Source organism: Callithrix jacchus, chromosome 10 (assembly GCF_049354715.1).
Source record: "Callithrix jacchus isolate 240 chromosome 10, calJac240_pri, whole genome shotgun sequence".
Lineage (NCBI taxonomy): Eukaryota > Metazoa > Chordata > Mammalia > Primates > Cebidae > Callithrix > Callithrix jacchus.
The window spans coordinates 105,411,697-105,438,019 of record NC_133511.1 but is presented as its reverse complement, the minus strand read 5'-3'; the positions used below and the strand labels follow the sequence as shown (position 1 = coordinate 105,438,019).

The following is a 26,323-nucleotide window of genomic DNA, read 5'->3' as shown; positions in this document are numbered from 1 at the left end:
GACTTTAAGGGAAGGGAGTAGAGGGTCAGTGCTTCCCAAATAGAACTCAGGGGCTGTTGGAAGATAACAGGAATTATGTGCTGGAGACAAAACCACTAATATCTAACATATATCTGGTGGAAGAGGGTGGGAAAGACAAGTTACTATGTTTCACAACTTAACTTGCCACCACGATTAATTTTGTTTGTAGATCTCAGTAATGCTACATTGTATATGGGTGTTGAAGGTTTAATAGCTATTTAAGGAATTTGGTTCTTCCAGCAAATCATCTGGCTGCAGTGAGCAGTTTTTTAGTGGAACAACTTCATCTGCATTCATGCTATTTTTGCATCATTCCTCTCATCTCTTAGAAACAGGTCTTTGTTTCTGAAAGAGAATTTATAAGTTCTTTTTTGGAAATGAAGAAACAAAAGTAAAAACCAAAGAATCCTGTTCCATCAATAACAGCTCACTGGCAGAGGATCTTTAAAACACCTTGAACACCCACACTCCTGGTCACTTGTCCCAGCCATAGATATGCTTCTATCAAGCTCTGATTTAATCTAATTGTTGTTGCAAAGGTCTTAGCAGTGCCATACGCTGCTCCAGTTCTCTCCATTATGCCTACCCAGCGATGGTGATCTAGGGCTTGTGACACGTCTTTTTCTTCTTCATAGGCAATGTGAAGGAAACAAATATCTGTCTTTTGGATACAAATATTTTTTAAGAAGCTCTGTTCAAAGTACATGACTGCCTTCCAAGTTCAAGGACTTATCTCTTTTGAAGTCTTAATACTGTGTGTTTCATATTGGGAACGCTGTATTTACTTCATACTTATGCAGTGACATGCTCAGAATTGAGAATCAAACCAAGTTCATGGATTTCTCATAAAAGCTATTGGAGAACCAACGTCTGGTGAAGTAGGTTTCTCCTGGGAAGTTAAAGCAATGAAGAAGACGGCCACGTTTTTGAGCACCTGTTGTATGGTAGCAATAGTAGTGAGTTACTTTATATATTTTATCTCACTCTACCCTTATGATACCTGCAATCATAGCAACAATACATTTAAAAAATCAGTGATCGGTAACATTTATGGAGTGGTTGCTACGACTAGGCACCTTCTAAAGGTTTTACCTTTGTAAAGACATTGAAACCACAAGCAAATAAGTAGTAAGCACCCTTTTTAAAGGCAAGAAAGGGAAGCTGAAAGAAGTGCAATGACTTATCCAGGTCACAGAGACAATAAATGACAAAACTCTACTTTGAACCCTTGGTCAACACAGTGGTTTTCTACTATGCTGGGCTGCCTCTCACATGGGACTACTTACTTCTACCGCTAATTAATAATAATAATAATAACTGGATAATGGATTTCCTTAAGTTTAAAGAAATAACACTGAGTAAGATCTGCAACTCTTTCCCTTAACCTCGCTGCTTTTTATCTGTTCCTTCCCCTTTCCTCCTCTTCTTATCCTGGGTGTTCTCAGTCCGATAATCTGTTATAGTATTTTGCCTCTAATTTGACCAGGGCAGCTGCCCAGCCACAACTCTTGATATTTGAAAATAAAACTTTTTCTGCATCATTTATTTTAAATATGTCAACCCTTTGAAATCGCCACAAATAAACCACAAGGGTCTTTAAGGAGGCCTTATGATTTATCTTATGTTGGGAAGAGTGAAGGAACATTTAATATATCAGTGATCCCTGGCAACTGACTTTGCAAAGTCTGCACAGGTATTAGAGTTGGCAGGCCTTACTCCTTAAGATGTGGTGACGCTAACAGTCACAAGCTTAGCTGCATAAGGCTTTAGCACATATATCCTGCCTCAGTGGTTATCCATCAGAAGGCATCCTCCTCTGTATATAGAACTAGGAAACTGGGCCTTTTCCTCCACAGCTCTTAATGCTCTTTTCCTCACCGGGATAGTACATGGGAGAGGCAGGAAGACATAGAGTGATCTTGCTCTGGAATACTGTCATTGCTGCCTTTCCTAGGAAGGTACTAAACAACATTGCCATTTTCAGCTTGTCTGGGCGTTGGTCCAGATGTGAGGCAATGCCCCCAATCAGTTTACCTACTCTTTCAGCATATAGCCCATAAGTTTGCTTATGACACAGATACTGCAGCAGCAGGGTAGACAGGCACGACACAGCATGATTGCAGAATCTGTGGACACAAACATTTGCTCGCTTGAACGCACACACACGCACGTGCGTGTGCACACACACACACACAACTTGATTCACACCAATTTATCTGTGTCCTGAATTCCCACATGACTTCTCCTAAAGGGCCTTCTCAAGAAGTGTGCAACTTATCTTTCTCTGTTATTCAAGGTACCAGGAGAAGAAGTGATATTGAGGCAATGCACTATAAAATCAGGACATGGTTTATATGAGAATATCTGAGAATTATCTGAAAATCATTATCTGAGAATGATTTTCCTTATTGCCTGCTCCATATTTGACTGAACACCTTCTGTACAAATAAAAGTAGCTTTAGTACCAGTTGTGGCTTCTTATCCCTAAATCTAAGACTTTTTAAAGACAAATGAAAGAGGATTGGTGCTAGTCGCTATTGTTTGCTTTAAGCAAGACAAAGCAGACTCTTGTTTCCTATAATCTCCAAAATATGTCCCTTCCCTATTCTAACTCAGCATTAAGTACTTATCAGACCCAGTAACTGTAATGTAATCACACCCTGAGTTGCCCTTCTCCGTCCAATCCATCTTTATCATGTTATTTATCTTCCAAATAATCATAACACACTGGTTTTATGCTGTTCTACTAACAAACCTTCACTTGCAAAATATATGCCAGCCCCGTAACCAAAATCTCCTCCAGAGAGCCTCTATATCTCAGCTCCTCTTCTCTCTCTCAATTCCAACATGTATTTCCTAGCTATGCCATATTGGTTTTTTATTTCCAATATCTTGTTTTGAATGGATAATTGTTCTGTATGCTTATTATTTGTTCCTGCTTTTAGCAGGAAGGCTCTCTGAGGTCAGCTGTTTGACGTACACCTCTGGGTCTTGCCTTCATGCCTTACATATAGTGGATACCCAATAAATACTTTGTGATTGGAAAGAATGTTCTTCACAAGCTTCCAACTGCTGATCTTAAAGTTTTTAAAAATTCAACTGAAATCCTGATGTTTTTGGTTAGATTTCTATTAATCTTTCTAATAGCCCCATAGACTCCATTTGGGGCCAGGCAACCTTCATTAGGGGAACCCATTTAGTAGTGTGTTGACTTTGAAATAGAAACAACTCTCTTTTGCTGAGTTTCCTATGGTGTTTCTTTAGAGAGCTGGTGGTGGATGAGCAGTAATTTAGAGCTCTAGGTCTCCTGTGGCTGTTTGCTTAGCAGCAGTCTATAACTCCCTAGTCAGGGCAACCTGCTTCTGTGGGCTCCGTGGTGCTTCAGAGAGATACCTGCTTTTGTTATTCTGTAGTATAGATATGATGGGTGGATTTCCCAGGATGTCCCATGGGAAATGCTCATGTGTATAAGATGTTTCTTTTTCCAGCCTATTAATGTTTAAGGAGCAGGATGAAGTTGTTACATTTAACGTTTCAAATCTGCCTTGTTTGCATATTATTCTAATATGTAGCAATGGTCCCTGAAGCTAGACTGCCAAGTGGCAAGTATAATGATGAATCCTGCAATAACAGATAGAAGCAAAGAAGCAGAATATAGTGTCTTTCTCACATAATTAAATTTCTAAGTTTAAAAGACAGACTCATTTATTTTTCTCTTGTCATTTCATTGGGATCAAAATATCCTTTTGTGAAAGGTGAAGGATTATGATAGTAGTAGATATTTATTTTTTAATTCTAATGTCAACACTTAGCAAGAAATGAAGTCATATAGATGTAATTGCACAAGTGTGTGACAAATGACTACCATGTCTATTATTCACTTCGATCGTCTAGGACACTGCTATAAACATTAGAGCCCTTGAAAATAACCTTGAGCAGGTGGTTGCAAGTGAAATAAGAAATATGGATGTCAATCACTTTCGCTTCTTAGCAGTACCTTTGTAATGGCTGTTTCCCAATGCTGAATGTAACTGTCACAGGTGACACTCGACTGAGGATGCTGCTATGCTCTGGTTGTAGGACTATTTAAGTTACCTCTTTCCTGAACCTTATGTTTCTGTGAAATAAGGAGTTTGATTGTGATGCTCTCTGGTATTCTTTTCAGCTATCTAAGATTCTGAGCTATTTCACAGAACTATTTACAGGTAACAGGACTGTCTTTGCCAGAGAGAATGGAAATACATTTTTCTAGTTCCCCTTCTCAGACTTTCTGGGTGGCTTATTTCCTTTCTTTGCCACTTCTTACCCTCCTCTGTCTCCTTTTTCATTATGCTTACCAAATATATTTACTACTATCCATTCTAGCCAAGTCCATCTTCATATTGCAGTTTCTTTGTGTGTGTGTGTGTGTGTGTATGTGTGTGTGTGTGTGTGTGTGTGCGTGCATGTGTGTGTGGCTATTCCGCAGGGTAAGCACTTAATTTCAGACTAGCTTCCACTAATTAACTACAAAATTAAGTAGGTGAATTCATTGATTCAGCACTTGGTTTGATGTTTATATTAACTCATTGAAAGGGAAGCCCTGGATGTGGCCAGAGGCTTGACGGGAATCTTTCCCTCCCCTCCAGAATCTCCTTTGACTTCCCACACTAGATTTCTATCTTGCTATTTCTCAGAAGTATTCATGCTTCTGGGGAGCAGCCAAGTGACCAAAACTGTATCAGATAGGAATGCTATTCTTTGTGGCCACAGAACTAATCATTTCTTGTTCTTCTGCCCCACCTCACTGGCCATAGCTCCAGTTCTGCTTTTGATGCACCTGGAGAATTCTCTTGGGATGCCTACCAAGATTAAAGTGATAGGTTTTTAATGTCACATACCCCATTGCCACTGCCCATCTGCCCCCTACCTCATGCGGAAAATAGAACTAAACCCTTGGTTGAAATCCTCACCTTGCTTCTACCAGAAAGAATGTAGGTTAGAAGCTATAATAGCTTCCACACCCACATCAGAGCAATTAACTAATATTCAGGAAAAGTCCTATCTATTTTTATTTCTGTTTCCAACAATCATGTCTTGTTTCCTCTTTCTTTGCCTTAGCATATCATAACCACAAGTAAGCGACAGGTACGTTGGCCATTTGTCACAGAATTGTGTTTACAGTTTTTTGAAATTTTTCTCCATTTATGTAAAGATTTATAGCTTCTTTAAAACCCTGAAAATAGTATCTAGCAGATAAAATATGTTTTATGATAAAACAGACTGGAATGTGGTTTGTAATAGAGCAACAGCCATCGTAAAGAGGCCTTTCCTTGGAGCCCATCCAAGCAGTTCAGTAACTTGTCTAAAGTAATTGAATTAAGAGAAAAATGTTGGACTATATGTTCTCTGACTTTCTATACTTTCTGTACTTTGCGTCCCCGTTAAAAGTCGTGAGTTAAGCAGCATTGCCTTAAGGTAGTATATTTGTTCTATTTATTAAATTACATGCCTTAATTATTAGGATAAATTGACCTTATCTTCCCTCTGTAGCATTAGTAGTTGCCTTTATCATTGTCCCCCAGAGCTTCACACATATCCCTACCGTAACACTTACCACATTATTTAGTAATGTATGTTCTCTGTCTTCCCCCATGGCCCTAAGCTTTGTCTATTCAGGGAGCCAGACTTCTTCTTTGTGTACCTCTTTGATACATACTGCGTATTAAATCAATATTGAAAAAAATAAATGAAATACTGAACACTTAAAGCTTAGAATTTATTTAAAGCATGATGTAATTTATCTGGTAACACTACATTTTGAATTAGTAAATTTATTTAGCAAAACTTGACATCACAGTGTTTTAAATTATTGTGTCCAGCAGTGGCATTAAACTCATCATACAAATTAGTGTCTTAAGTCACTATTTTGAGTCTTAATCATATTGACACATGGCTTTAAAAATGTGATTGCATTAGTAAAAGTAAAAGAACTAATTAGTTTCAATCAAGTTACCATTTTGCAGGGTCAAAAAAAGATGAATCATAGGTTTACACTCTGTTCACAGAGTCTGAATAGTTTAACTAAGCTTTTGTAATAAGATATGCTTTCCTCCAACAAGATTTTTGGTTGAAATGCAAAAAAAAAGATGTTTCATTGAAGTTATCATTTCTCACTAGCAAATATTTTATTGCTTTTTAAAAATGTACTAAGAATGGTACCTTAAGTGCCTTTCAGGCAATGTTTCTTTCACTTGGGGTCTTACACATCTTTAGAAATGTTTAAAAAAATGAAAAAAGAAAACTAACAAAAAGCTGCAGGACATTTCTGCTCCCTCCTCTCTTTCATACATACAATTTTTCGAGAATTTCTCTGATGGATCTTGGTTAAAGAATAGATGATTCTTAGAATAAATATATGTAGAGTATCTCTAATGCCAGGACTCACAGCTGCCTTTCATCTATTTTATGTAGGCTTATATTTTTGAACCAGGACATCAGACATGGGTGATCAAGGAAGGTTTGGGCACATTGTGTTTCAGACATTCAGTTTACCTGATTTCTTGAGTCTGCATAATTGGGTTCATAGTGTTCCACAGTTAGTGAGTAAGTTTTGTATTTGTTTTTGTTAAGGCCAATGGAGAAAAATGTTAACCATAAAATATCCACCAAATAACTATTTCATTATGGAAATTTTAAAATATTTTCCCATTATGGGTTCTATTTTCTTAGGTAATTTCCACCTAATGAAGACCTCCCAGCTTTCTGGAACTTCTGAATACATTCCTATTTAGTTTCTGTTCAATTTGGAGAATGTTCACTGTAATGTGCAGATATGGACTGATGTGTCATACCAAGGATTTTCATGGTATTTTACAGAACTGACTTTCAGATAGAACCAGAAGGAACAGGACTAAATGGTAGTATGACTGGGATTATATTAATAACTGAATGAGTGGGAGATACCACAAGCGGCCTGCTCACTCTGGTTCAATCCAGTTTGTCAAAATCATAGGACATGGTAGAATAAAATGTTACCGTGGGACTCCCTGGGTCTAGGATGCAGTTATGAAATGAATCCATTGATGTCATGCGAGCCACACAAAAGTCCCTCCCTGAGTGATATTCGTGTGCCCTCACCCATACTGACAGACAGGGATCTACATTCGGAGCTGATAGAAGTGAAGAATGAGTGTGTCATAGCCCAGTGAAAGGTCTAGAATTGAGCAGAAATACTGCCTTAGTGGCTTCAGGAGACAGGGAAATGCCAAAGCCTCCATTCATTGAAGCTGTTTCAGCCAGAGCCAATACATGAGCACATTTGACATAGTTTATTAAATGTCTGAACAAATTATTAAATGTCTGCTATGTGGTATGCTAACCAGTATCAGTTCATGCTAGTTTTGAAATCCTCCCTACTACATAGAGTTTTAAAGTTAGTAAGTTAGAAAGGAAGAACTTTACTTTTCATTCCCCACCTTTGTGTTCTGTGATTTAGGGAAATTCATTTAACTCTTCCAATACTGTTTCCTAATTTGGAAATGCAGCTGCTCTGCTGTCTGTCTCACATTCGGTGTTGTTGAAAAGATGGAAACATGGCAAAGCAGAGGAAACTGTAGACTTTTCATGTAGGAAAGGCTGAGGGCTTACAGTCTGCTGGAAGAGAAGGGGATATTTGGAACAGTAGACTAGTTACATTTTCCTAGGTAATAAATATATCTGGGTAATTGGGGGTAGCAATGTCGATGCACATTATTTTGAGATAACATACATCCTATCCTTTCATGCATATGAATATCTCTTATGATGTTTAAAAGGCAGCTCAAATGGAAGGTTTACAACTTTTGTGGCAAAACCCTGCTGATAGTAGGTGCTCAAATGTAAGTATTCTCAGCTTCTCTCCACTAGCCACCTTACTGCGGAAGGAGAAGTAGAAAAGGCATTAAATTGGGCTCACCCAAATTGTTTATGTACACTACTGTGATCAAAATCACCTGATACGCATGATAACCCTCAATGTCATTCTGCCTAAAACACTCAATAATCGAATTAGTTGCAGCTATAGATGCTGTGGCAGCAGAAATTTTTGTTCACTGAATTGCCAGCTTTCAATGAACTGTGCGAGGAGCAACTGTGTGAAAATGAAAGTCAGGAGTCTCCCTCTTCTTCTCTTCACCTCTACCTCATTGTCAGGAGGATTTGGGTTCTTAGGTTAGTTGAAAGAATAGAGGTTTTATGAATAAAATAGAAGAGGATAATTCTCTGTTCAAAGAAAGAAGAAGAGAGTGTTGTGGGCAGAATTTTGTCCCTCAAAATTCATAGGTTGAAGTCCTATCACCCAGTGCTTCTAAATTTGAGCATATTTACAGATAACATCTTTAAAGAACTAATTAAGTTAAAATGAGCTCTTTATAGAGTGAGCCCTAATCCAAAATGACTGGTTTCCTTTAAGAAGAGGAAAGTTGGACCCAGATATGCAAGCAGAAAGGAAAGACTGAGAAAACAGCGAGAAGTTGGCCATTTTCAAGCCAAAAAGAGAGGCCATCAAAGAAACCAAACCTTCTGACACCTTGATCCTGGACTGCTAGCCTCCAAAACTGTGAGAAAATGAATTTCAATTGTTTAAACCACCCAGCCTGTGATATTTTATTACAGCAGGACTAGTAAACAAATACAGTGGCAGTGCAGTCTTTCCCTTAACTGGACAGGGGAGCTGTGGCTATCATTAACATAAGAAATAAGGAAAGCGGGAGGCCAAGACGGGTGGATCACGTGGTCGAGAGATCGAGACCATCCCGGTCAACATGGCGAAACCCCGTCTCTACTAAAAATACAAAAAATTAGCTGGGCACGGTGGTGCATGCCTGTAATCCCAGCTACTCGGGAGGCTGAGGCAGGAGAATTGCCTGAACCCAGGAGGCGGAGGTTGCGGTGAGCCGAGATCGCACCATTGCACTCCAGCCTGGATAACAAGAGCGAAACTCCGTCTCAAAAAAAAAAAGAAAAGAAAAGAAAAGAAAGAAAAGAAATAAGAAATGCAATTCTCCCTTTATCTCTACCAGCAGGCGTGAACTATCAGCTTGGCAGTCCTCCCGAATGGGAGGTGTACAGGCATAAGTGTTGCTATTTCAGGAGAAGCCTTTAGGGTAACCTTAGAAGCCCCACATGTGGAATGGTTTTATATATTTCAGGTAATCTAACTTCCTTCTATCCTGCACTTCCTCAATAGAAACAGATTCTAAAAAGGAATCCCAGGTTCTAAAGGGAAAATATTTGTTAGCCAGATATTTTAGGATCTGTCTCAAAATATTAGGATTGTTCATACCACTACCACCTCCCCCACCATGTTAGTTACTAATGTGCTATTCAGGGATCTTTTACTCTTGGAAAGGGTAGGGATAAGAAATGTATATCACTTAAAGTACACACAATCAGACTATATATTGCTATGAAGTTATTTGTACATTATTACTATTTACTGTGTAACACAGTGAAACAGAACTCAGGTTAAACTGAAAGGAAAGAAAAGGTGAAATCTTACTAGTTTAATTTTGTGTCATTACAGGGAAATGGTGACTGTTGGTTTGGAGTGACATAGTGACGTGTGAATATTAAGTATGAAATGAGATAGACCTTGATGCTAGCCATAGTTAGGGGCTATCACCGGGACTACCTTTAGGATATAAATTTCCTAAATATCGTTTTCCTCGCCATAAATGGGATAATAGTAAATAGAAATAATGGTTACCCTAAATGGGAATAATAATATTACCCACTTCATTCTGTTATTAAATTAAAATTGGTGTTATGTAGTTGATGGACACATAGTAAGAACTCAATAAATGTTAACAATTATTAATCTTCATGATATTTACTTTCAATATGGTCTTTGTAGTGGAACAGTGTTTAAGCTAAACAGAGATTTTATGTTGACTTGATTGCTTGGCACCATTTCTATTGCTTCTCATTATGAGAAATATCACGTTTGTAGCATGAGGAGTACAGCTGGGTTGAGACTGAAAATGCTCTGAAATAGCAACATCAGCTGTAGATTTTAAATACATTCAAAATAATCCTACTTGAGGCCTGTAAGCTGAGGTTCTATCTGAAACACAGAGCCTTTAAGTACCAATATTAGCTTCTTCCTACAGAAAATAGAAGCCAAAAAGTACCCGAATTCAAAAAAGGTTTAAACAGGGCTAAAACAATAGGCTTGATAAAGCTACTTTAGTGATTCTACCTAGAGTTTCTAAACCAGGGGTTCTCAGTCCTGGCTATGCATAGGATCTTCTGGGGAAGTTTAAAATTCTCAATATGGGTGCCCAAGCTGCATATTCAGATTCCAGGGATGGAGCCAGAATAGAATAAGCATGTTTTCAAAAGCTCCACAAGGGATGCTGAAGTACATGCTAAACAGAATCTCCAGATGGTTCCCAAAGTGTCATGTGTTAAAAGCCTTATTTTTAATTAATTAATTACTTGATTTTTTTTTTTTTTTTTTTGCTGATTTCTTTACCAGTGCTATGGTTTGATGTTACACAAATTCTAATCCAGTCTCTGAAAACCATGGTTTTTTTCTAAAACAGCTGCTTATTTGTATCATTAATATCTCTTCATCTTCTCTTTGAAATATATAATACCAGTGAGAGTAATATAAATTCATGATGAATTTTAAGGCTCTCTATAAAGTCATGTAAGTCTAAAGTTCTTCTATATAAAACAATATGCAATATTTTCTTACTATAAACTGTAAGTCCCAAGAGATTTTGTATTCAATTTAGGAAGCATCATGGTTTTTCAAGTCTTCTTGAAGTTCTTGATGGAATGTGATCTTATGACCCTCCTGTATCTCACTTTGAAGTGCCTTCAGCTGCCATACTTAATGGTAGTCATTACTCATATTTAAAAAGGCAAGTAGGCTGGGCGCAGTGGCTTACCTGTAATCCCAGCACTTTAGGAGGCCAAGGCAGGCAGATCATGGTGTCAGGAGATGGAGACCAGCCTGGCCAACATGGTGAAACCCTGTTTCTACTAAAAATACAAAAATTAGTCAGGCGTGTTAGCAAGCGCCTGTAATTCCAGCTATTTGGGAGGCTGAGGCAAGAGAATCGCTTGAACCTGGGAGGCGGAGGTTTCGGTGAGCTGATATCACACCACTGCACTCCAGCCTGGTGGCAGAGTGAGACTCCATCTCAAAAAAAAAAAAAAAAAAAGAGCAAATACTAAGTTCTTTGACAAGTCAACAAACAACTAGAAATACATTTTGTGTTTTAAGGACCTCAACATCTGGTAGGATAGGCTTAAGAGAATGATTGATTCCACCACACTTCTGAAAAGTATTATTGCTCTTTCCTGTACTATATGAAAAAGTGGTGATACAACAAAGATACGGGGTCTTTAGCTGACTTTAGCTGTAGGCCATTCTCAGAAAATATTAACTTTTCCTTCCACCCATTGACTTGCTGTTTGTGTGTAATTTCATCTCCAGAAAAAAAGAGGCACAAGGAGAGCAATGAAGGGTTCGAAGTAGGGAGTTTATGAAGTGGAAAGTCAGTAATTGCAGGAAGTTAAATATGTTTCTGTAGATAACAGTGAGTCTATCACTTTATAGTATACAAACCTAACATTATTTTCACTGAATTTTATTCTGTATTTTCTAGTCTTCTCTTCTGTTTACAGGCCCATGCCCATTTGAAGCAAAACTAGTATTTGAAAATTCAGACTTGAACATACCTGAAATATGATTATTAGTTTTACACACAAAGAGGCTCCCAAAATGCCCCATCAAGCACCTCACTTAAAAACATCCTTCATACAACATGTTTGCACTCAGATACATTGAAGCAGCTTCAATGTGTAAAATGAATTACCACTCACTAATATCATACAAGTTAGTAAGTTAACATATTTTTTTATTAAATACTTATTTGGAGCCAAAATCATGCATTTCATTGAGGATGTAAATGAGGTTTGACATATTTCTTTGGTTAAAAATTATTTTATTCTATCTGAGGACACAAAACTACTTATAACAGAGAATGAGTTCTCTACCCTCATCCTTCTTGATGACAAGATGTTCATTCTCAAGAAAAGAATTGTATGATCAAGTCAAGAGATACCTTGAATATCAAAAAGAGGTTTAGGATGAAGCTAAATTTTAAATTGGACCTTGACAGAGAGAAGGAGAGAGAGAGAGAGAGAGAGAGAGAGAGAGAGAGAGAGAGAGAGAGAGAGAGAGAGAGAGAGCAAGCATACCTTTTTAACAAACATACACAGAAATCCAAAATTCTGGAAATGAATTTTATGTCAACCAGTGTGAGTCAATGGAACAAACGTGAAACATTAAAGACTAAGCAATATCAGTCTGAATACTGTCTCTGTCACTGACTGACTATACTCCGTTGGGCAAGCTATGAATTCTTCCTTCATCAGTTTTCTTACCTTTGAATGCAGTTAATAAACCAGCCTTAGAGAGTTGTCAAGATTTCATAAGATACCCATGCAGAAGATCCAACAAATGTCTTCCTTGTTTTTGGAGTCATATTATTTAAAGCAGTGCTGTATTCAGTATAACACATGATGGCCCTGCCAAAGGCTCTGATTTATTTAGACGGTAACTTGGGAAGTGTTGGAATAGGACTTAACTGTAACAGTTTAATCCTTTGTTGTTGTCATTGTTGTTGTTGAGACCAGGGTCTCACTCTGCCATCCAGATTGAAGTGTAGTGGCACAATCCAGGCTCACTGCAGTCTCGACCTCCTGGATTCAAGCAGTCCTCCCATCTCAGCCTCCCGAGTAGCTGAGACTGCAGGCATACAACGCCATACCCGGCTAATTTTTTAAATTATTTTGTAGAGATAAGGGTCTTGCTATGTTGCTCAGGCTGATCTCAAACTCCTGGATTCAAATGATCCTACTGTCTTGGACTCCCAAAGTACTGGGATTAAAGACATAAGCCACCACCCTGGCCTTCTTCTTTTGTATTTTAATTGTTTTTAGTTTTTGAGACAAGGTCTCACTCTGTCACCCAGGCTGGAATATAGTAACGGAGTCACCACTTACTGGAGCCTTCACTCCTAGGCTCAAGTTATCCTCCGACTTCAGCCTCCAGAGTTAGCTGGGATGACACTGCACCCAACCATGCCTGGCTAATGATTTTATTTTTTGTAGAGATGGGGTTTTGCCATGTTGCCCAGGTTGTTGTCAAACTCCTGAGCCCACGCAATCAGCCCTCCTTGGCGTCCCAAAGTACTGGGATTACAGGCATGAGCCACCATGTCCAGCTTCCTCTTCTTTTTAAAACGAAGACACATTGGAAAATGTGCTTCACATTTTTACTCAAATATTATATTAACCATTCCACAAATGTAAAAATGGAATGTCTGTATCTGTTTAAAATCTGTCAAATTCTTCCTTCTCGTCTTACAAACAAACAAATTATGTTTAGATTTGCCATTGCCCCAGCAGCAACTCAAATCACCATGAATTGAGCAGACTCTTAGCGAGTGGATTTTAATGATTTATTTATGTATGCATATAATCCCTTCATCAAATATGGACCACATACTTGTCTGCCTGAGTTGAATTTTATTGATATTTTTTTCCTTGCTTCTAATTCTACCGTTTAGATTCCAATTCCTGACAATGCCAAATGGCACCATTAGTGCTGTTAGGAGTTGAGTGCTGTTAGGAGAGAACAATCCAATCTTCCTCATTGGTTGTGACTTTAGTTGAAGTGTGGTTTTTAATTTGAGACACTCTGAGGTTGCAAAAGAGATAATGGAATATTTAGACCATGGAAGATTTAGAAAGCAGGGAAAAAGTGAAGACCTTTAAAAAATATCTAAAACTGTGATGTTTACTTTGAAAAGTAACTTTTCTAACAGTATGTATATTCTTAGAGCCCATTTAAATTACTTCAACAGCTGCAATAATAAAATGACACTGGAAACTCCACACATGAAATGCCCAAGGCAAAGCAAAAGGGCAAAGTAATGAGATCAATCATGCCAAGAAGATAATGAAAGAAAGACCCACTGAGCTCACTCAGGGAAAAACCTTGGGCACAGATATTTACAGTACAATGAAAGAAACGCTGATAGAATTTTGCACAGGGTACTGTGGGAAAATGGAAGGAGGGAACATTAATTTGGCTAAAAATGGGAGGGGGATGAGGAGAAGGGAAGGCTTTATTTAATTCTATGTTGCCTTCAAAACAACATATTTCCCAGTAGAACAGAAAACACTTGGACTGCCTTTTTAAATATGTGGCATGAGACCTTGACCTTTAGCCATTTAATTCAGTATTGTAAAGCAATACTGGACAGTGTGCCTCTTTGTTTTCCTGAAGTAGCCTAATAGTTCATGCCTTTATGTAGAAATGGATGGTCTGTGTATGTTACAAGTCTATGAAATTTGAAAGAGATGGGCAGACTAGAGTCTCTGGATGACTGGAAGAGATGTGGGAGGGACTCTTCCCCAGGACTGGATTCAGAATGAGAACAGGGTCTGAAATATCAAGTACAATTTATCCCAAGGACAAAATTTCTCTTCTTGCCAGTTTTTCTCGGGGTAAGTACTGAGAGAAGATAAAGAATGATAGAATAAGAATTCCTCTTTAAACCAGGTTGAAGTTGAGCTCTTCAAAGGGAGCCTAGTTATATTCATCAGCACAAGAAAAAAATTATGGTTCAGAAGATCCAAGTCCTTTATATCTAACAGTCAGAGAATTCAGCTTATGAATATGCAGGTAGCTCTTTTTCAGCTCTTCTTTTTCTCACTGTGCTGTGTTTTTTGGGGTGACTAAAGTGAATGAGTCAGAAGTACAGGTGTCAAAGAATTTGCCAAGTGATTTATTTTTAAATTATGATTTAGAATTGAGAATAGTTTTGAAAATTGGAATTTTTTTTTAAACCCAGCAACTATAAGAAATTTTAAAGTGTTGGCAACTAAAGTGCTTCTAGCAAATAACTGCTTTTTTGTTTGTGTGCATTGGAGGTAGCGTTTCTTCCTGGAAAGGAAAGAACGTGGGCTTTGGAGATACACAGTGCTGTCTGTTTTCAAATACTGGCTCTGGCACTTACGGAGTTGGTAGGTAACATTCAGTGAGCACTTACTATGTGCCAAGCACGGTTCTAGTTCTTTATACATAGGTATTCAATATGTATAGGAAACAGACCAAGCAATTACAATATGCAGATCTAAAGTATAATGGATCAATCAAGATCTAGAATTTCTCAATCCAGTGCCTTAGACCATTCAGCCATGCTTTTTCTCATATAACACCACAGAGATGGGAGGACTGGTCAGGGAAGCATAAACTTCTATGTAAAGTCCTCCAGAAACCCGGGTTCCTTCTGTGTTGTTATCCCTTATTCTCTCTGATTTGATCTTCATCTGGGTAATGTTGGCTCTCCAAAACCAGGCCCACATAGCAGACTATAGGCTGAGCAGCATCAATTAAAGAATATGACCTCCAAGAAGCACCCATTGGTTATGTTCATATTCTGTCATCCAAAAATTAGCCTCGTGAATGGACTTGCCTAGGGTGAAGAAAGGAGAATCTGGTGTCTTGCTGAGTAGCCATGGTCTCTATTAAAATGCCAAGGACAGAGCCAAGCACTGGGCATGTGCCTGTAGTCTTAGCTAGTCAGTAGGTTAAGGTAGGAGGATCTCTTGAGCCCAGGAATTTGAGTCCAACTTGGGCAACAGAGCAAGATCCCATCACCCAAAAATGTAAGGGATAGGACTACCACATTGTGTGATTCCTGAGACTTCCATTCCTGTAGAATGTAATGGGACTGATGACCCCTGGATTTGAGCCATAGAACGGCTTTGGTTGGGTGGAGAATGGATAAGGGAAGATAATGTATAATTTTTCATGACATATTAACTTATTTAACCCTCAAAAACACCTGCCAATTTTATCGTCATTTCTGTAGGCAACTCTGTCACACTCTTGTTGAAAATCGCTGATCCCATGTCCCATAGCAATGTGATTCAGACAGTCAGGCACATACATAATTTGTGCTCTGAATCAATACTATATTTCTCCTCTACCTCAGATAATAATAGTAGAGTCACTATTGTGGGAATTACATCCAGCCAATACATTACTATTTATTAAGATCCTAATATATTCAAGAAACTGTGGAACATCTTGATTGATTTGTTTGAGCTATGAATCAGGGTGGCTAAATCCATTGAGTAGATGCTGGAGATGTCAAGCTCTGGCCAAAAAAATTTCTTTCTTTTTTTTAAAATTATACTTTAAGTTCTGAGATACATATGTAGCACGTTCAGGTTTGTTACATAGGTATACATGTGCCATGGTGGTTTGCTGTACCCATCAACCCATCATCTACTTTAGCTATTTCTCCTAACGCTATCTCTCCCCTAGACCCCTACCCTCTGACAGGCCTCAGTGTGTAATGTGTTCTCATTGTTCCACTCCCACTTATGAGAGAGAACATGTGGTGTTTGGTTTTCTGTTCTTGTGTTTGCTGAGAATGATGCTTTTCAGCTTCATCCATGCCCCTGCAAAGGACATAAACTCATCGTTTTTCATGGCTGCATAGTATTCCATGGTGTATATGTGCCATATTTTCTTTATCCAGTCTATCATTAATGGGCACTTGGGTTGGTTCCAAGTCTTTGTTACTGTGAACAGTGTCACAATAAACACATGTGTATGTATCTTTATAGTAGAATGATTTATAACCCTTTGGGTATATATCCAGTAATGGCATTGCTGGGTCAAATGGTATTTCTGGTTCTAGATCCTTAAGGAATTGCTACACTGTCTTCCACAATGGTTGAACTAATTTACACTCCCACCAACAGTATAAAAGTGTTCCTATTTCTCCACATCCTCTCCAGCATGCGTTGTTTCCTGACTTTGTAATGATCGCCATTCTAACTGGTTTGAGGTGGTATTTCACTGTGGTTTTGATTTGCATTTCTCTAATGACCAGTGATGATGAGCTTTTATATGTTTGTTGGCCACATATATGTCTTTTTTTTTTTTTTTTTGAGAAGTTTCTGTTCATATCCTTCGCCCACTCTTTGATGGGGTTGTTTGAATTTTTCCTGTAAATTTGTTTAAGTTTCTTATTTCTGATATTAGCCCTTTGTCAGATGGGTAGATTGCAAAAATTTTCTCCCATTCTGTAGGTTTCCTGTTCACTCTGATGACAGTTTGTTTTGCTATGCAGAAGCTCTTTAGTTTCATTAGATCTCATTTGTCTATTTTGGATTTTATTGCCATTGCTTTTGGTGTTTTAGTCATGAAGTCTTTACTCATGCCTATGTCCTGAATGGTATTGACTGGGTTTTCTTCTAGTGTTTTTATGGTTTTAAGTCTTACATTTATGTCTTTAAATGATCTTGAGTTAATTTTTGTATAAGGTGTAAGGAAAGGGTCCAGGTCCATTTTCTGCATATGGCTAGCCAGTTTTCCCAACACCATATATTAAGCAGGGAGTCCTTTCTCCATTCCTTGATTTTGTCTAAAACAAAAAAATACTTTTTTAAAGCTTCATTGCTGCATGGAACTTTTGTTTCTAGGACTATGGGATGATGGACTATTTCCATGTTAAGTTTCCTGTAATTGAACCTGACCACTTGTACTATACCCTTTTCATATTTTATAACTTCTAAAACTTATTTTTATCTCTCAGATTTATAATCTTGTTAAATGTTGGTTAGGTAAGATGAAAATGGTTTCTATAGTCTTCCTATAAAATCACGCATATCAGTTTCTCCACTGAAGAATGCCCTATTCTGCCTTCTCCTTACACTGGAAAATATATTAGCCTTAACAAATGATCTTCTCCTCTGATAAAACATAACTCTGACCTAAATATTTGGGCTTATTTTATTATGAAACAAAAAAATTCCAGTAAACTTTAATCTGTTCATTTCTTTTATCAATAACATTCAGTATTTATGTTTTTATTTTCAAATTAACGACCTTTTTTTTCAGCAGGTGAGTTGCTACACACTCCTTAGTGCAGTACATATTTTAAAATAATTGTTTTCAGGCTTGGTGAGGTGACTCATGCCTATAATCCCAGTGCTGTGGAAGATCACTTGAGGTCAGGAGTTTGATACCAGCCGGAGCAGCATAGTGAGACTTAGTCTCTACAAAAAAATTAAAATTAAAATTAATTGAATGTGGTGGTTCTTGCCTGTAGTCCTAGCTACTTGGAAGACTAAGACACGAGTGTTACTCAAGCCCACAAGTTCAAAGTTACAGTGAGCTATGATTGCACCACTGTACTCCAGCCTGCGCAGCAGAGCAAGACCCTGTCTCTAAAAAACTAAAAAACACAAAAAGAATTTTGTGGATGTTTTGTGAATCATTTTGTGTATGTCCCGTATTTTGCATTTCTCCTTAACTTTTTGAAAGAGGGTGAATTAATTTCAACAATCATGGTATATCATGAGAAGAAAGAACATAAATGTCAAAGGTTGCTGACTCCTGGGCTGCTCTATTCATATACGTTATTTTCTGATGATAATTTGGTTATACAAATGATAATCTCTGATGCTGGCCCTCGTTCTCTCTTAGTTCTTTGAACAGGAGCTTTTAATTTTATAGTTCTCTCATCTAAGTGGTAAACAGGACATTTTTGAGGGATGGATATTTTTGAGTGCAGTCTCCGATGGCAACTGCTTGCCTGAATTCTGGCTCCCATACTCCACTAGTAGCTTTGAGTCTCTGGGCAAGTCAGCATATTTTCTGTCTTGACCACTTCATTTGCAAAATAGGTATAACAATTGGATGAAACTCGGAGAGTTGTTATGAGCATTAAAGAATTTAATAGAAATAACAATGCCAGGTACATGATAAGCCTCTGGTGCTATTTAGCTATTTATCATCATTTTTCTTCATCATTATTTTCATGTGGACTTTGTTAATGATGATTCCGTTATTTCTTATGGTGATGTGTTGGTTTCTAGATACATTGGTTTCTTGGCATAGAGAAGTTCAGCTGCAGCAAGTGAACTATTTTTTCTGCTTTCTGCTTCACCCACTTAGGTGGGAGATGAGCAGTAGGGTTTTAAGTAAAGCATATTTTGAAGAATCCAGAGTTTTTCTCTCCTATTTAGAACAGATTTAGGTTGGAGTCAAATGTAATTATAGGCTTAATAAAAGATAAGCCTAATAACTCAGAGTAGAATGAAAAGGGTGCTGGAATTTTGGTATTTCCCATATCTGCTTGGCAAGTTAACTGGTCATAAAATAGGACTGAGCATTTTCTCTATAGGGAGCTTTTTACTAGAGTCTGTCAATGATACAACAAGAATGTAGGAATTGCCTCTAGGGTTTTTAAATTCTAGTTGGCAAAAAGATACTAACATATATGAAATAAATTATATATGTGAGTGCAATATACATACTATTACAATTAGATATTTTGAATAATACACTCTCCAAATACATACTGAGAAAATTGAAAAACCAATATGAGTTGGAGTTGGAAAATCTAGGCTCAAATTGTTTTTTGAGGTGGATTGTTTTTATTTCCAAAGCTCCTAACTATGACTGAGACACATTCATACAGGTGTCTGAGCATTTAGATTGGATCCAAATCCAAACTTGAGGACCAAGGAGTTGAGGACATTCGTATAAAAAGTTGTCCCTACTGTAGTTGTACATGGTGGTAAAAGATTCATCTAGAGACTACGAATCATGGTGAAAATAAAACACAGCGGTGATTTTAAAAGATAGGCACATTGCTCTAATATTTAATGATACAGAGCAGCCCACCTTGTAATTTTAGAAATTTCAAAGAGTAATTCTAGGCCGGGCGCGGTGGCTCAAGCCTGTAATCCCAGCACTTTGGGAGGCCGAGGCGGGTGAATCACAAGGTCAAGAGATCGAGATCCTGGTCAACATGGTGAAACCCCATCTCTACTAAAAATACAAAAAATTAGCTGGGCATGGTGGCGTGTGCCTGTAATCCCAGCTACTCAGGAGGCTGAGGCAGGAGAATTGCCTGAACCCAGGAGGCGGAGGTTGCAGTGAGCTGAGATCACGCCATTGCACTCCAGCCTGGGTAACAAGAGCGAAACTCTGTCTCAAAAAAAAAAAAGAGTAATTCTATTACAGAGCCATATACCCTGTGGATATTCCACCTGGGACCTATTATAGCCATTAGCAATAGGTATCTATGCTGTCTTTTAACGCACGTAAATTTATTTTCACGTAGAACAAGAAGTTCAGGGAAAGAGTGCTTCTGGTTTATCTCACTAGCTCAACAGCAGCATTAAGAACAAACCTCTTTCCATCCTTTTTCTCTGTTCTCAGCTTGTAACCTTAGTGCTTAGAAAAACTCCTCATATAACAATTGCGGGCATCATATCCAGACATGACATAGGCCAAGTAAAAAGAGTATATCTCTTTCTTAAGTCTTTTAAAAGTAAGGAAAACTTTATCAGAAGTCTTTACTAAGCATTCTTTTATATTTCATTGGCTGGAAATACATGCCCAAACCAATGACCAGGAAAGAGAGTAAAGCAACCATGACTGTCTTAGGTGAGTCAAGAATCCCTCTTTGGGGCTGCATCAAGAGTCTTCCTTCTCTGAAGGACATGGCCACATAGAGGAGGGAGGACACCTGAATGAAACATCAGTTTACTTGGGAACTAGAAAGAACAGGGATAAAGACAAAATGTTTTTTAGGCATCCGTACTGTCTATATAACTTGACTTATGGGAAATACTCATGTGTCCTTATATTTTTATACTTGGTATATAGTAAATATGTTGTGTTTTTATTTTCATGGAAGAAAAAGAGGAAGGGAAAAAAGAAAGAAAATACTTTCATATTTTGTTTTGCTCAGTCTTCTTTACTCAGCTGATAGAATTCTTTGGATTTGTTTCCATCAATTCCAGGTAAAGCCCAATAAACATTACTGGACCAAGCAATAGAACCATATTGTCAGAAACTGATTATAATTGGGTGATCTTTCTTGGCAAGGGATCAACTTATTACAGTGATGTATTAAATAGCCCTTCAACATGCCAGAGCCAGAAAACAATGTTCTTTGGAACTAACACTCTTAAACAGCATCCAAATTAATGGAAAGTGCCTGCACTAATGAAATAAAACATCAGAGCTTTGGTAGGAGTTGATTGGCAAAACATCTGATGGCTTGATGCATCTGTCTCCTGATATAAATGGATTCCTCCTTGTAAAAGAGAATGAATAACTGTGGCTGAAGGTAAAGCTCTCGTCTAAAGAAAATGACTTCCTGCCTTCTGCCAGAGTACCTAGGAGCACAATCCTCAGCCTGGTATCTTTGTGCCTACTAAACTAAGATTCTGGCTGTAAAGATAAGAAATATTTTACATCTGCAGTTATGAATACTACATCATTTAGTATTCATTAAGAAAAGATATGATAAAGGCATATTGTATCTTCCTGCTTGATTTGTAAGAATTCAGGACCCGTGGTTACGTAGTTAATTGATGGATTGATTAAGAAATTTTTTTACTTGTTCATTTATTTATTGGTTCATTCATTCACTTATACAAGAATGGAATTGTACATTGGAATTGTACAATGGAATACAACAATGGAATTGTACAATGGAATACAACAAGACACTTAAGAGTGTCTGTTCTTTTCTGGGCACAGCTATATGCTGAATATGCTGAGGTTTGCTGAAGCCAGAGTCCTAGGTTTAAGCCATTTATAGGGCAGTGAAGGAACTGAAGGGAGCTATGCCATGCACTCTATCAAGATTTGTACATATATGCTTCCCAACACTCCCTACAACCCTGCAGGATTGTCATTATTACCTCCAGTTTCAAGAACAGAAAATGGAGACTCTGAGATGAGGTACCATTCAATGTGACTCTAATTTTTGGTGGTGATCTTGGCTCTTGAACATGGAATGATGGCATTCTCCCAAACTACGATCTTTCCACAATAGAGTGAGTGGTTCCCTACCCTAGCCAAATATTTACCCTCATCCCTAGACACCAGGAGAGCTTTGCTATCAAATCCCTAGAGTCAGTTGGTAGATGTTGCTCTGCAGAATGCGTGAATGGATACAAAGCAATCCAACACAACTAAAAAGGTTATAGATCTCAAAGGTGAAGTTGACTGACAATCATAATAGGAAACTCTGTATTTAAGAATAGTAGAATGGTGATTAAGGAATAAATAAGTGGACTCTGAGTTAGATTCTTGTAGCTTTGCTGGAAATAGTAAAACATGGGTTGGTATATCATTGATGCAGTATCAAATTTGTTTTCTGCAGGATATATTTGGCTTCTTTTTAAAGACTTAGCTGCCTCCCAGATAAGTGAAGTTGGCAGACAAATAGCCTTCATTCAAATGATGTTTTACATCAAAATATTTTATATTTGGGTGGAAAGTGATTCTTCATCATCAAGTGCTTCTTATCCTAAGGCTAGAACATTACTCAGTGACATGCATGGGGTGAATTCTAGTCTTCCCATTTTGTGAGTCAGGAGGCTGAATTTCAGAGGGGCAAAGTAGCCTGCAGGAAGTCACTTATACAGCCTCAGAGCAGATGCATTGAGTATTTCTCCCCTGTTGCCTCAACTCTGTTCGGGTTAGCCATTATTAGACTAAACAAATTACTCTGCATAATTTTCTAAAAACAGCTCTCTTAGAGATTATCAATAGTGTTTGGGTAGGCTTCATGTATCTTGAGTAGGGGTAACAGATATATCAGAACTTTGAGTGTTTATCACCTTTGCTGTGTTGACACTTTGGAGCAATAGCTAGAATCATCATGAAAGTTTCAGGAAATTTCTAGTGTTTCTCAAACATGTGAGGCTTGCTCCGCACTCAGTGATTTTGCTTTTCTTGTTTCCTTTGCTTGAAATGTTCTAGAGCAGGTGGTTTTATGGCACATCCCAGACCGCCTCAGGGTTTGGCTCAGGTGTCACCCTATCAGGGAGTTCTTGCTTGTCCACAGGTGTAAGAGTATAGTCCTGTCCTTACAGTTCTCATCCAACCTCCCTGATTGAGTAGGACTCTGGTCCAAAGCATTTATCATCATCTTAAATACAAGAGAATTTATTCATTTTTAGGGCAGGGTATGGAGACTCACACCTGTAATCCCAGAGTTTGGGAGGCCACGGTGGGAGAATTGCTTGAGGCCAGGAGTTTGAGGTCAGCCTGAGCAACATAGAAACCCTTTCTCAATAAAAATAAATAAATAAGTTACAGTGAGGCATGACTGTTTGTGCCCATAGTCTCAGCTACTTGAGAGGCTGAGATGGGACAACTGCTTGAGCCCAGGAGTTCCTGGTAACAGTGAGCTATATTTGGACCACTCCATTGAAGCCTGGGTGACAGAGTGAGACCCTGTCCCTAAAAGACAGAAAACAAAAAAAGCTTACTCATTTTTTTTATTGTCTCTCTCTCTTCATCTAGTACTCTAAGAGACAAGACATTTTGTTTGTTGTATTTACTGTTACATCCTCAGTGTCTGGAAGAAAGCACATGATAGGTACTCATAAATTTGTTGAATAATGGATAAAAATATCCATCAATATGCATATGTCATACAGGAACAAACACACATGCTATATAATTCTAGAAGTTCTATTATGTATATCATATTTTGAAAAAGGAGGAGTTGACTGGGTGTGGTCGATAATGCCTGTAATCACAGCACTCTGGGAGACCTAGGTGAGTGGATCACCTGAGGTTGGAGTTTCAAGACAAGCCTGGACAACATGGAGAAACCCCATCTCTACTAAAAATACAAAATTAGCTGAGTGTGGTGGTGCATGCCTGAAATCCCAGCTAGGGAAAAAGAACTGCTTGAACCAGGGAGGCAGAGGTTGCAGTGAGTGGAGATTGTACCACTGCACTCTAGACTGGGTGAGAAGAGTGAAACTCTGTCTCAAAACACAACAACAAACAAACAAACAAACAAACAAAAAACAGAAAAAAGAGGAGTTGAATAGCTAGATCTAAAAATAATATATTATAACAGCTATAACATTTTGAAACATTGATCTGTGATCTTCTGTCTTCATTAACCTGGTGAATATGAAACATGGACCATGTGCAGAGAATATACAAGTGAGCAGCAGGTGGCTGAAATTCTGCTGTCCAGCTTTACCATTCTGCTCCCTCCACAACCTATGTCATCACCATGCTTTATTCAGATCCTGAGTTCCCTTATGCTCTCTTTTCTTTCTTCCATCTAAATCTACTTTTCAGCACTCATTTTAATTAAAGTGTGAATGACTAACATTGTATTTTATCAGCCCTATTAATCATTCAGTTAGGACAAAATATGAAAAATTATTTGTTCTCAGCATTTGCTGGTAGTTTGGAGCTTTATTGGCATTGCCACACCTGTCTGGGGACACAACCAGGATTCAAGTGTTACCTACAGGCTACAGGAAAGGTTAGAAAAGATTGGGACCTAGAAGTAGCCTTGCTGACCAGATAGCTGTTTTCACTATCTATTTTAAATATAAGGTCTAGAGAAATTGAATTCATCTGATTGTTTGACAATCTGCTTTCAGTAATAGAGTCGAAGAAAAAGGCATGGTTTTTAATGATAAAAAATTATATGGTGTGAATAAACTCTTCATAATGTAAGCAGTACCTCAAAGTATTAATGTATAAGCCCTTTGTAAGTATTGACTTACGTGATGCTTCAAACAACGAGATGTCTCACTGTTGTTCCATTTTACTGTTGAGAGAAACAGACAGAGTAAGGTTATTTGACTTTCACAGGGTACCTCAGGTGGCTTCTATCAAGCCAGGATTTGGACCCCAGGTAAAGTGTAGCATTTGCGCTGCCGTACATCTGGAGGGTTAAGTTTAATAATCCATAAATTGTGTATTTCCATCACTTCTACTAGGAGCAAATAATGTTCACCCTGATCCTTTGAATAGAAGTGAGTGTGCAACACAGAAAGTCATTTACATTATCTCATTTAGTCACCATAAGCATTTTTTGATGTAGTTACAGTTATTTCATAGATAGCTGGGACTTACCGAGATTGAGTAACAAGTCTTAGGTCTCTCAGCTAGAAAATGTCATATCTGACGTTCAAAACAAGCTATATATATATATTTTTTTTCTTGAGACAGAGTCTTGCCAGGTTCAAGCAATTCTCCTGCCTCAGCCTCCCAAGTAGCTGGGACTACAGGTGCATGCCACCACACCCAGCTAATTTTTGTATTTTTTAGTAGAGATGGGGGTTTCGTCATGTTGGCCAGGATGGTCTCCATCTCTTGACCTCGTGATCTGCCTGCCTTGGCCTCCCAAAGAGCTGGGATTACAGGCTTGAGCCACCGTGTCCAGCCGCTATATCTGTTTTTCTACCAGTTTTTTATACCAACCTGCTTCTTTGCTTGGTAGTTAGCCCATAACAGCAAGTAAACAAACAAACAAGAGGAGATCATTTTTGATGATACCTTGGTACATATTATGTTTTTGAAAATATGCCATTGTAAAGTCAAACATACTTCAAAGGGTTAAACTGTTGTTACAAGTCTTATTACATTTCTTAGACCAGAAGTAACCTTAGATGTTTGAACATAAGTATATACCTAGGTGAATGTGACCTTAGATGTTTGAACATAAGTATATACCTAGGTGAATGTGACCTTAGATGTTTGAACATAAGTATATACCTAGGTGAATGTGACCTTAGATGTTTGAACATAAGTATATACCTAGGTGAATGTGACCTTAGATGTTTGAACATAAGTATATACCTAGGTGAATGTGACCTTAGATGTTTGAACATAAGTATATACCTAGGTGAATGTGACCTTAGATGTTTGAACGTAAGTATATACCTAGGTGACCTTAGATGTTTGAACATAAGTATATACCTAGGTGAATGTGACCTTAGATGTTTGAACATAAGTATATACCTAGGTGAATGTGACATTAGATATTTGAACATAAGTATATACCTAGGTGAATGATAACTCTGGAATTAAGCACAATGTTTCTGCAGCTATTATAAAGATATTTAGGGATTGCTATCATCTGTAGAAATGCCAAATGGCACAATTGGAGGATTAGGTGAAAATTCTTCTGATCCAAAGTTTCTTTCTCTTCAGTCTCAGACATCTCTAAGATGTCACCCAGATACCATAATTTTATATCTGTAAACATTTTATTTTGTAATAAGAGAGACTTTAGGTTTGGGAAAATAAGGCAAAAGTCTCCTGTTTTTCAAAAAGTAGTAAAGATGTTTTCTGCAGTGATGTGTCTATAGGAAAGTGCTTTTATAAAGCATATTGTTTATGTGAATAAACATAAAATATGCCATATATATGGATTACATAAAGCTT

At 37.9% G+C, this 26,323-nt stretch overlaps 1 protein-coding gene across 44 annotated transcripts in view; it reads left to right on the top strand.

Annotated features, from left to right (window-relative positions):
• The window catches only part of LRRC4C (leucine rich repeat containing 4C), a 1,379,884-nt gene that overhangs the window by 1,215,140 nt on the left and 138,421 nt on the right, over positions 1–26,323 (top strand). The window contains exon 9 of one of the 44 annotated variants that reach the window (XR_013523383.1): positions 657–20,800. The exons of the other annotated variants lie outside the window; for them this stretch is intronic. The gene's annotated coding sequence lies outside the window, so the exon portion shown is untranslated. Of the gene's footprint in view, positions 1–656; positions 20,801–26,323 lie in introns of those variants that run through there. 44 annotated transcript variants of the gene reach the window in all.